Raw genomic sequence first — 11,426 nt, forward strand, 5'->3', positions numbered from 1 at the left:
ATTTAGACAATTTTCCATATAGGCGGGTAGATGCCCCCAGTGTTGTAGCTGTACTGGAACAGCTTGGCTAGGGACATGGCAAGTTCTGGAGCACAAGTCTTCAATACTATTGCCGGAATGTTCTCAGGGCCCATAGTCTTTGCACTATCCAGTGGCTTCAGCTGTTTCTTGATATCACGTGGAGTGAATTGAATTGGCTGAAGACTGGCATCTGTGAAGCTGGGGACCTCCAGAGGGGGCCGAGATGGATCTTCCACTCGGCGCTTCTGTCTGAAGATTGTAGCAAATGCTTCAGCCTCATCTTTCGCAATGATGTGCTGGACTCCCGTATCATTGAGGATGGGGATATTTGTGAAGCCTCCTCCTCCAGTAAGTTGTTTAATTGTCCACCACCATTCACAATTGGAAGTGGCAGGACTGCACAGCTTAGGTCTGATCCGTTGGTTGTGGGATTGCTTAGCTCTGTCTATCACTTGCTGCTTCTGCTGTTTGGTACAGAAGTAATCCTACGTTATAGCTTCACCAGGTTGACACCTAATTTTTCAGTATGCCTGGTGCTGCTCTTGGCATGCACTCCTACACTCTTCATTGAACCAGGGTTAATCCCCTGGCTTGATGGTAATGGTAGAATTATGCCGGGCCATGAGGTTACAGATTGTGTTCAAGTACAATTCTGCTGCTGCTGGTGGCCCACAGTGCCTCATGGATGCCCAGTCTTGAGTTGTTAGATCTGTGCGAAATCTATCCCTTTTAGTATGAGGCAAAGGCGGGACTTCGTCTCCACAATGACAATGGAGGGAAGATCATTGATAAAGCAATTGAAGATGGTTGGGCCTCAGACACTGTCCTGAGAAAGTCCTGCAGTGATATCCTTGGACTGAAATAATTGGCTACTTTGCTGACGCACACCATTTTTAATGCGTAGGCTCAACAGGATGTAATGCAAGATATACCATTTGGTGGTATTTATTCGTACTGACAGGTGGTCCTGGAACATTATCAAGTACAATATGGCACTGTGGGTGTAGGGTTTTGGTAGCTTGGTGGTGGGGGGCGGTGTTCTTTGGCCTGGTATCACTGCAGGAGGCAACCTATAGTTTTGCAGAACTACAGAGGGAAAACCTCAGGTTTGATCGAACCGAGCAATGGAATGTGGAGTTTGGCTCACAGTGAATTCAGGGTGTCTAATAGTAGTATGACGACGAGAAGGATGTGGACAAGGGGCTAGATTTGGCAACACTGGTTTGTAAGTTTATAAGAGATCTCTGCAAATATTGTATTCAATAAATGTGACTGGTTCCTGGGCATGTGTTTTATATGTATTTCACTTTCTTGTCTCTGTTGTAAATTAGAATATTTACATATCCCAACTACCAACAAACAGATGATAAAAGGAGTCTTTCCTTCTACTTGAAAGGCTTTCAAAATGAATTATTTTTTATTTTGAAAGATCCTTTTTTATGTTTGTCTCTCTCAGATTAATGTTTCTAAAGTTTGTAGTGTATTTATAGTCTGAATGCAAAAACATAAATTTGCATCTGTCTGGATAAGAGGCCCAAGGTGCTTACGGTGATTTATGGGGAAATAGAAGAGACAATACGATTGGTAAATTTAATTAGGCTGTTGTGAAATATATGATTTGCAAAATATTTTTATCTTAAGACTTTATTTTGTGCATTGCAAATTTTACTTACTGAAGAAAAATGGCCTCTGTAATATTTTTCAAAGCAGCTTGAGTGATTCAATCTTTTTTTAAAAAAGCTGTTTGCTTTTCTGACCAGTTGTTCAGACTTAGTCATTTTCAAGTCCTTAGTCACTTCTTGTTAGCAGTTTTCCAGTCATTTACTGTTTTAGATTTCTACATTCCCTACACCTTTGCTTCTGATTTGCTGTTGTTGATTTGCTAAGCAACTTACAAAGGGCTACAGTGAAAGCATTACAAATAAAGTGTTGCCATGAAAAGAGCAACAAGAAAAAAATGTGGAAAGCAGGAAAAGTATGCAAGGTGCAAGACTTTTAATATATTGTAGATATAACTTGTAGATGCTCAGCAGTGTTGTGCTGTGATTCAGGGAAAACATCATTCTATCTCATGTAACATGCAATACATTATGAGGAACACTGATGATAAGTATATCCTGCAGTGAAGAATATTCATTTGCCGAAGTATTTTAGGTGTTATGCAAGAACAGGAGTAGGCTATTCACTCGTTTCCTGAGGCTGACCTATAACTCAATTGAATTTATCTGCTTTTGTTTCAAATTCCTGCATACACTTGCCCAACAAAAATCAAATTGAGTCTTGAATGTTTCATTTGATTCAACACCACAGCCTTTCAGGGTGCAAGTTCCGTCTCATTAACTGTTCATTCCTGTGTCCTGACCTGCATTTTCAGTGAATGTCAGAGCCTTTAGAAAGAAAAAATACTTGCATTTATATAGCAACTTTCACAACCTCAGGAAGTTCCATTGCCCTTTACAGCAATTAAGTACTTTTGAAGTGTAGTCACTATTTTGATGGAGGAAATGTAGCAGCCAAATCCTACAAACAGCAATGACTTAAATAATCAATTTTTTCAGTGTCAGGTGTTGATGGAAGAATAAATATTGTCTAAGTCATGGGGACAACACCTCTCCTCTACTTCACTCTCGGATATTTTACTTCCATCTGCAAGGGTAGACAAGGTCTCAGCTCAATATCTCATCTAAAAACTGATATCCTTGACAGTGCTGCACTCCTTCAATACTGCAAGAAGTGCCAGCCCGGATTAGATGGTGTCTTTGGCGTAGGTTTTAAACCCATGACCTCTGCGTCAGAATTGAGAGTGATAGCGAGTGACACAATATGCCAAGTGGCACTTCCTGATCACAATATTAGAGTCTTAGCAGGTTGTTTAGTACTGAAAAATGGGCTGGCAGCTATATTTAAGGCCATAGAGGCTAAATAGGATAGATCCAAAAATTGGGCACAGGGATCATAATATGCAATTGCCCCACACCTGTTCATGGGATCCAGGCAGCACTCAAGCTTATGCTGAATATGCTGCTGAGTGCCTGCACTCGCTAGCACCACTTAAAACATATCCTGTACCTCTTGTTGGCAACATGCATTCTGGCTGCAGCAAGGACTGAAACCAGTTAAAGAGTAGAATACCAGGAGGAAGATACAGAAATGATGTAACAGGCCAGAGACCGGGTCCAAGGTTCTCAGATGCTGTGCTGGAGGCCTTGTTGCAACAAATGGACAGGAGGAGAGAGGTCCTCTTCCGTCAGGGGCCGAGACCCTCCAAGAACATACTAAGAAGGCAGTTGGGAAGGTAACTTTGGCGATCAGTGCCAACAGTCTAGCTCCAAGGACCTGGATGCAGTACTGCAAGAAGTTTAATGATCTCACTCGAGTGGTCAAGGTCAGTGAAAGCATCTTCAAATGACCTTAACCTTACAAATAAGCCAGTGGCCTCAAACACTACTCAATTCACCAACCCCACTTCACTCCTGCCAACAAACCCCGATCAAAAATGGCTCATATGTCACATTCATGTGCTCCTACTCTCTCTCATACTTAGAACTGCTGAAAGCCTCAGACTCATCTCACAGTTTACATACACTGCCAACTATTCAACTGTGCTAGACACATCAGGCAAACACATTGCACCACACTTACTGAGACATTTCCCTCTCTTGTGCAGGACAAGGTGGCTCATAATAGGTGGCAGCAGCAGCTAACTGGTAGGGGATCTGCCATGGCTACATGTGATGATCCCTATGAGGGGACAGTGATTGGAATAATTGGAAGGGCCCTCCGAGGCCACAGATAGCACTATGTCTGAAATCATCGAGGAAGATGGTATGGCCTCATGCATCTTGTCAGAATCCACTTCATCATCATTCTGCAATCTGTTATGATGCATAAGCTGCAGATGGTGTAACCATGCAGTTATTGCTTCCCCACGCACCCCCCCTTCCCACAAACCATGCTTACCTCACCTCAACCCTGCCCTTGTGTCTTTATGCTTTCAGATACACAAGAACTGCCACCTTTTCAGCCAGTGGTACAGAATGTTGAAGGCATAGAGGGTGAAGAAACACTGTCAAAAGATCTGAGAGCTACCAGTTCAAATACTGGCCCTGCAAGACATTTAGAAGGTGGAATAGAGGTGGGATCTGCATATGGTGAGTCACTTGTATATGTGGCCTGCAGCCTCGACAGGGGGAAAAGGTAGCATGGTGCCTGCTCCCCAGAGGGTTAGATTGCACATGAATTCTGCTGTAAAAGAACTTGGCTGAGGACTTCAATCAGGTGGTGTATAGATAAAGGCTGATGGATATGCACACAAAATGGTGCACTGGCAGGCCTGCCAGAGAGCCTATTGTCACTGTCAAGCAGCATGGAGGAGTCCAGTTCCAATTTGACACAGGGCTCTGCGCAAAGCTTGGAACCTATCCTTTCCAAGGTCAAAGTGGTGGCTAACTCCATGAGAACACTTGCGGACCCAACTATCTTGTAGCATTTGACGGCTGAAGTCTCAGCTTGCATCGTAGCACAGGCCGAAGCAACTCAATGTCTGAATACTGTTGTGGAAACTTACAATAGTCGTCACAAAATCTCAGCTTATTGCCATGCAAAGCAAGCTTGGGGTCATGCAGGCTGAGTGGCTGTCATGACTGCAGATACCAGTGCTCAAAGAGGCTTGATGGTGCTCCCAGCAGTCCAGCAATCAGTACTCGGGCAGATTGCTGTCGTGCTTGTCTGGAGGGACTGGCAATGGCTCACCTTGTGGCTGATGGACCTGCCTATCTCAGTCAGGATGACAGAATTCATCACCTTACTGCTGCCATTCTGCTAGTGCCCTAACTGTTGTCTGCCAGACAGCATCCTCTGGTTCATGTGGGGGCTGAAAGATTTCTGGAACAATGGGCTGGCACAGGATGAAAACATCATGACTGCTGCTAGGATAGTGAGTATTCACCAGCATGAGTGCTGGGTGTGGTCACATACCAACTGGTTATAGAGTGAGTTTGATTTTGGTACATTTCATCATTGAGGCGCATTGCCCATAAAGCCACGTATGTGCAGTTGATGGCACCCTGCACTACAGAAAAGTCTGCTATCCTGGCAAATCTACATGCACGCTCCACTTGTTTCTGTCTGTTCAGAGCGAACACAATGAAGCCACCACCACCACCCGCACCCCCCCCAACTCTCCTGGCAAACACAGTCTCTGTCACCTCCTCAATGCAGTGATGGGCAGCAAACAGAGAGCATTCACCTGTTCCAACTGGGAAGGGTTGGCTCACAAAAATATTCAGAGCCACAGTCACTTCATGGCCACTGTCAGTGCCCTCCTCACCCAGGTCTGAGGTTGCAGGTCTCGTTCCAAGGTCCAGTTCTGCAATCACCTTCAAGGTGTACCACAGCCGTTGAATACTCGTAGTGTGGGTGGAGGTGGGAGAAGTGCTCCCGGAAGACTGCAGGTAGGTTTGGCCTTCTGCTAGGAGCCCTTTTCCCTTTCCCTTCCTCCTCCTGCATCTGTGAGCAGCTTGTCTTCTTTGCTCTGTCCCCCTCTGATACTGCAGCCTAAAGGGAACAGCAAACATAGCCCCATGATTGGCAGCCAGCAGTGTGTTCAGAGCCCCCTTGCAGTAGCAACCAAAACCTTCCCCAAATGTCGCACTACTCCCTGCAGACTTTACAAACTGTTACCAAGTCCTTCAAGTACCTGGCACATTCTTGAGCAAGATCAGTGAAAAGTAATAAGCAACAAACTTGCAGGTTGTTGTGACCTTTAAACCACACTGATTGCGGGGTGGGGGGTGGGGGGAGGGCGGGGGCTCATGCTACTGAACACCTGCCCAAGAGAGGGCACAGTGGTATACAGTCAGGAAGGAGTTGCCCTGGGAGTCCTCAACATTGACTCCGGACCCTATGAAATGTCATGGCATCAGGCCAAACATGGGCAAGGAAGCCTCCTGCTGATGACCACATACCGCCCTCCCTCAGCTGATGAATCAGCGCCCCTCCATGTTGAACACCACTTGGAGGAAGCACTGAGGGTGGCAAGGGCACAGAATGTACTCTGGGTGCGGGACTTCAATGTCAATCACCAAGAGTGGCTCAGCAGCACCACTATTGATTGAGCTGGCCGAGTTCTAAAGGACATAGCTGCTAGGCTGGGTCTGCGGCAGGTGGTGAAGGAACCAACAAGAGGGAAAAACATACTTGAACCCATCCTCACTAATGTGCCTGCAGATGCATCGGTATCGGTAGAAGTGACCACCACACAGTCATTGTATTCTGACCCAATGACAGTGAAGTAACTGCACTGCAGGAGACAAAGTCCCACCTTCACATTGAGGATACCCTCCATCGTGTTGTGTGGCACTACCACCGTGCTAAATGGGATAGATTTTGAACAGATTTAGCAACTCAAGATTGGGAACCCATGAGGCGCTGTGGGCCATCAGCAGCAACAGAATTGTGCTCGAACACAATCTGTAACATCACGGCCTGGCATATCACCCACTCTACCATTACTATCAAGCCAGGGGATCAACCATGGTTCAATGAAGGGTGCAGGAGGGCATCTAGGAGCAGCACCAGGCATACCTAAAAATGAGGTGTCAACCTGGTGAAGCTACAACAGAGGACTACTTGCATACCAAACAGCATAAGCAACAAGTGACAGGCAGAGCTAAGCGATCCCACAACCAACGGATCAGTCCTATAGTCCTACAGTCCTACCACGTCCAGTCGTGAATGGTGGTGGACAATTAAACAACTCACAATTGCTCCACAAATACCGCTATCCTCAATGATGGGGGAGCCCAGCACATCAGTGCAAAAGATAAGGCTGAAGCATTTGCTACAATTTTCATTCAGGAGTGCTGAGTGGATGATCCATCTCAGCCTTCTCCGGAGATCCCCAGCATCACAGATGCCAATCTTCAGCCAATTCAATTCACTCCACGTGATATCAAGAAACGGCTGAAGGCACTCCCGGATAGTGCAAAGGCTATGGGCCCTTACAATATTCTGGCAATAGTACTGAAGACTTGTGCTCCAGAACTTGCTGTACCCCTAGCCAAGCTGTTCCAGTACAGCTACAACACTGGCATCTACCTGGAAATGTGGGATATTGCCCAGTTATGTCTTGTACACAAAAAGCAGGACAAATCCAACCCGGCCAATTACCACCCCATCAGTCTACTCTCAATTATCAGTAAAATAATGGAAAGGGTCATCAACAATGCTATCAAGTGGCTCTTGCTTAGCAATAACCTGCTCACTAACATTCAGTTCGGGTTCCACCAAGGCCACTCAGCCCCCGACTTCCATAACAGCTTGGTTCAAACATGAACAAAAGAACTGAACTCCCGAGGTGTGCTGACAGTGACTGCACTTGACATCAAGGCTGCATTTGACTGAGTGTGGCATCAAGGAGCCCTAGCAAAACTGGAGTCAATGTGAATCAGGGGGAAAACTCTCCACTGGTTGGAGTCAAACCTAGCACAAAAGAAGATGGTTGTGGTTGTTGGAGGTCAGTCATCTCAGCTCCAGGACATCACTGCACAAGCTCCTCAGGGTAGTGATCTCGGCCCACCCTTCTTCAACTGCTTCATCAATGACCTTCCTTCTATCATAAGGTCAGATGCTTGTTTGGCACCACATCCACAAACATTCACTCCCTCCACCACCGATACAGTGGCAGCAGTGTGTACCATCTACAAGATGCACTGTGGGAATTCACCAAGGCTCCTTAGACAGCACCTTCCAAACCCACAACCACTACCATCTAGAAGGACAGGGGCAGCAGATAGGTGGGAGCACCACCAACTGGAAGTTCCCCTCCAAGTCACTCACCATCCTGACTTGGAAATGTATCGCCGTTCCTTCACAGTCGCTAGGTCAAAATCCTGGAACTCCCTTCCTATCAGCGCTGTGGGTGTACTTACAACACATGGACTGCAGCGGTTCAAGAAGGCAGCTCACTGCCACCTTCTTAAAGGCAACTAGGGATGGGCAAAAAATACTGGCCCAGCCAGCAAAGTCCACATTCTGTGAATGAATAAATAAAAACAAGAAAAAGAAAACCAATGTGAACAGTGAGGTCGAAAATGACAAGTTGGCGTCAAATCAGTGTTTTCCGCTGACTGACGTCACGATCCACTTACTCTGCAAATTCCAGAGCCGCAGATTTGGTGCCGGGCGCACTGGAAGTGGCGGAACCAGTGTGAATGATATTTTTCAACTAAACAGGCTCCATTGGCACCAAAACTACCAGTGCTAAGCAGCCAAATTTTGCTGCTCCAGCACCTTTATCATCTTTTTCTGTTACGCTAGTCCTCACATCACAGCTTCCACTCTGCTACATATTCACTGTTTGTAGTGAGCTCAAATAATCATTCCTTTGATAATGAATTTGTTCATTTCTGGCTCAAAATGGCTACCTCTGAAAATTGACTAAAAAAGGATTTTTTTTCCCGTGAATGGCCATGAGGGCAGACCAAACTGCCCATAAAGTTTGACATATATTCATATGTGTATAGCAGGATGAAAATGACCCCTCATCACATTAGAAATACTCTAGTTTCAAACAAGTGATATTTAAGAACATCAAAGAATGCAGGTATTAGAAAAGCAAATCTATTCCTATTTTTTAAATCAGTTTTCTTATTAAGGAGTGTTACCAATGTGGACTTCCGATAACTATTTTTATATGGAGATCACAATGCACCAGATCTCAGTCCACAGCGCAAGTATTGATTGCTGCAGCATTATGTTTGCAAGGTCTTTCTGAAAACTATCATGTCTGTAATAACCAAGATTACATTCATTGCTGTGCGCCAACATTCTCTGCATTATCATTCTATATATTGACTAGTTAAAATGATAAAAAATAATCAATATTTAATTAAATGCAACACAGAAGCTGCTAGTCAAAAACATTTTACCAACTAAATAACAGGCATTGTCATCTTCTTGCCCATGAGTTGATCAAAGAATAACACTGATAGTGATCTTGGAACAATCCTTCGTGCAAACCATCCGATCCGCCCAGTTAAAGGAGCCACACAGTAGACAAAGAATAAAAGAACAAACTTGGGAGATGACAAAAGTATACAGAAGAGTACTTTTGACTTTCATACAACCTGTGAAAGATATTATTCCCAGCAACAATCAAAGCATACTGGAAGCTTTTACTTCGTGAGACCATTGTGACTTTAACCTCAAATTCAATAAAAATCAGCTCCGTCTCTTATAACAAGGAGAAAGAAAACCTAAATCTTTTCGAGGGGAAGTATGTGTGATCAATGTCCATGTACAGAAGTCAACCTTGAGCTAAACAGAATCATACAAGTTAAAGATACACAATTGTTGTGTTAACCTGGAGTGAATGTCCCATCTCCACAGGAGCATTTTTCAAACATGTTATATTTAATTGAAGAACAGGCTCTGCTCAATCCCACTGAACATAGTGGCCATTGGTGTTGAGCAAAGGGAAACCAAAAAAAAAAATCAAACTTATGGACTCCAAATTTCATAGCCTCAGCCTGGCAAGAATGGGGTGGTAGTGGACTTAAAATGATAGTGCAACAGCTATCACACCGTGTTTGATCATGTTGCAACTGCTGCCATTTTCACCCTGTCAGAGAAATGGGTAGCCAAAGCAGCCACTTGTTTTGGACAGCAGCCTAATTATAGCATGCTAATTAAGGTCTTACATCGGTTATGGTGACCTGTTGCAATTGTGTGGATTGCTGTACATGTTCCAACATTGGTGCTAGGCATTGAGCAGTCTAACCAGAGGTCCTTAATAAAGGAAACCCTGCAGGCTATTCTGGAAACAGGTAAAGTTGCTGGATACAAATAAGGAGCTACTACTGGCATTCTGGGGCCATTGCTTTCTTCTCAATACCCTCCAATATGAGATTAGCTAAAAAGGCATGAATGGAACCTGGAACCTTTCTAATCTGTATGACTCAGTGCACCAGAGCAAACAGGAAAGGAAAGTGCCATGGAACCCAACCCCGGCCTCCCAAGTTGTTCTGCTTTTCAATTAGGTCATGGTCAGTCTGTTCTCCAAATCTTTTACCCATTTGACTTATAACCCCTCAAAACCAAAGTTACTTGTCAGCCTGCACTCGCCTCTCTCCTTGACCTTTTGCCTCCTGCAGTGCCTCATTGGCACCCTTCCAGGCTTGTTGAGGGCTGCTGCCAATGTCAGAGTCAACCGAATCATTGTGGAACAAACAGAAAAGCTGCCTCTCGGCACCTAATTGTTTGCTGGATGTTGGAGATGAGGCACGAGGCCCAATTTGGAACATACCTTGGGCCTCCAGTTTCTAGTATGTCCATCTGCTGTTGATCCTGTGCCTGAAAATGAGCCAGAAAGAATCTTTCCTTCCGGTGGCTCCAGGAGGGGAGGGATAACATAATTTGATGTAAAAAAAAAGAATGGCATCAAAAATCTTATATTGGAAGAAAGGACATCTTGAGGATGTGTCATTGAATAAAGGACCTATCAATTTTCTTTGTCATAATTCAACCAGGCCACTGATTGCTGTGATGAACAAGTCTATTGCATAAATTGATACTAAATTCAGCTTAGATAGCCTTAGCTTATAATCATGTTTTCTATTTCTCAATTTTGCAAGAAAAATGTCTCCACATCCATCCTACCAATTCTCTTCTAAAGATTTATGTTATATTTCTACTTCGGTCTTTATTGTAATATGAATAGATTCAGCTCATGGCTCAAGTCATAATTACTAATTTAATATTTAGTATCATTTTGTTCCTTATCTCTAAATTTATTATAAATATTCCTGTATTTTCTGAGGAGGCAAGATTACCAAAACAGGATATCACTGGGCTGTTCTGACATATGACACCATTGCCATGTTGGGTGGATTGGTGTTCTGGTACATCCTCCTATTGGCTATCATCCTTAGTATAAGCCAGCTGATGTACAAGAAATCAGCAGCGTTTTAAATCTCAAAAACGTGCATCTGAGTTTTGCCCACCCGCTGAAATAGGCCAGGAGCCGATCTGATGTGTTTGGATTTGTTATACTGCATCATGTCAGCAGAGCAAAGGGATTGGCTCCCCAGTACTGAACTGGGGAAAGGCGAGAAAACAGAGGTTACTCTGTGGATAAGGAAAATCAGTAAATTACCGTTGAAGACCCTAGCTGAAAGATAATATTGGTTGAATCATGGTTGTTGGTTGCTTACTTGTTCTCTTAATTGGAAATAGTGTTTAGTATGAAGAAGTCTTGGGGAAAGAGAGAAAAACACAACTTGCTTGGTTTCACTGTTATGCCCTTGGTGTCTATGGTCCTTTTTATACGCATTAGCATTCTATATGGCAGAGAAATAAATATACTGGCACTTTCAATATTCAATTAACCATCATAGGACAGGAGT

Source organism: Cetorhinus maximus, chromosome 7 (genome assembly GCF_964194155.1).
Source record: "Cetorhinus maximus chromosome 7, sCetMax3.hap1.1, whole genome shotgun sequence".
NCBI lineage: Eukaryota > Metazoa > Chordata > Chondrichthyes > Lamniformes > Cetorhinidae > Cetorhinus > Cetorhinus maximus.